Source organism: Beta vulgaris, chromosome 6, assembly GCF_026745355.1.
Source record: "Beta vulgaris subsp. vulgaris cultivar EL10 chromosome 6, EL10.2, whole genome shotgun sequence".
Taxonomy (NCBI): domain Eukaryota; kingdom Viridiplantae; phylum Streptophyta; class Magnoliopsida; order Caryophyllales; family Amaranthaceae; genus Beta; species Beta vulgaris.
The window spans coordinates 57,650,447-57,652,234 of record NC_079207.1 but is presented as its reverse complement, the minus strand read 5'-3'; positions in this window follow the sequence as shown (position 1 = coordinate 57,652,234).

The following is a 1,788-nucleotide window of genomic DNA, read 5'->3' as shown; positions in this document are numbered from 1 at the left end:
AATAATTTAAAGCGAGAGATTGTTGATCTGGAATATTGCAACAACAATCATACCCATAAGCCATGGAGGCAGAGGGAAGTAGGAAGAAGGCACAAGACAGAGGGCGACTAGGGGATAGAAAATTGATAGCCCTTGACATATGGTCTTCAATCTTCATATTATATTTTGATTTCCCCGTTTTCTTTTGGCAGCTCTTCATCGTCTTTATTTTCAACTTTTAGAGTACTTTTAGTTGTATCAAATATTATTCCCCAGAAAAAAAAAACAGTTGCATCAATATTAAAATTGAAGGCTTTTAACATCGATATTAATTAAGACTTAGGCCTTTTCAGTTTAGTTTAGTTCAGTTCAATTCCAATCAGTTCAATTAAGTTATAATCAATTCAATTTAGTTCAGTTCAATTTCTAATTTATTTATTATCATTACTATTAGTCAAGTTAATGTAATTCAGTTCAATTCAATTTAGTTGCAGTCAGTTCAGTTTAGTTCAGTTCAATTCAGTTCTGTTTAGTTGCAGTCAATTCAGTTCAATTCATTTTAGTTCAATTTAGTTGTTTTATGCGGAATAGAACACACCCTTAGTCGTAGGTTTTGATTTATAATGTAGACAATTTAGTTTGGAGTTGCAGGATAGATAATTTTTACAACTTTTTATATTGCTTAATTATTACTCCAGTAGAGTATTATTATTAGATATTATAGTAGTATACAATAATTATCTTTATTTGTTATTTTTCTATATTAATAATGTAGGGGTAGCAATCAGTTCGAGTTGGATTAATTTCAAGTTCACCTGATTTCTATTTAGGGTCACTTACCCCTAACCCAAACCTGACTTGATTATGATTTTAGGTCGAAAATTAGTATTTGAACCCGACCTTTTCGGTTTCAGGTTGACCCGAAACCAACCCAAAATGACATGACTTTAAATTTAATTATTGCAATGATTCAACACATTGAGTGAATCTTGAATTCAACTGTCAACTTAATCAAATTTAGAAGATTCAAGAAACGGGTTTGGTCTAATACAAGTTAGATAAACTTAAAATAGGTTATAAAAATTACAAAAGTAAGGTTTATTTCAGGTTGACCTGACTTTAATTTGACCCCACTTTTAAATCAGATTATTCCGGTTGTTTTGAGGTTCAAAAATTCAACCTGAACCTAACCCGTTTTATATATTTTACCATTTCAACCAACTTTTAGTCATGCTTTAAGTGTCCACATAATTATACTTGTACCTTTTAAATGTTCAGTTTTCTTTAATATATTTTAATAAAAATGCAAAAAAATGCGTATCAAGTTCGGAAAACAACACCAACCCGGGGCAACGTCCGGACCTAAATGTAAATAAAAAAAAATTAGAAAATGTATCTTATAAAATTTGATCCCATGACTTCAAGCTTATACAGTAAAGCGTTAACCACCAAACCAAGTAATGTTTGGTGTTATATTTATGAAGTAAAATGTTAATAAATAAAAATTATAATTACATAAGACATAACCTGGACCTAAAAAATAGTTGTTATAAATTGCACTATTCATGTTCTCTTATTTGACCATATTTATTGATTTATATGTTAAACAAAATATAGTCATGTGGGGTGTTGTTTGATTCGTTTCGATGTAAGCTTTCATAATATCAAATTTTTATAATTTTTACTTACATACAATTACAGATAAAACGATTTGAAATTGTACATTGGCAAGCGTGAAAGTCAAAACGTTGCAACTAAATAAAAACAGAGGTAGTAGTAATTCATGTTCACTAACTAAAACTCCATTTA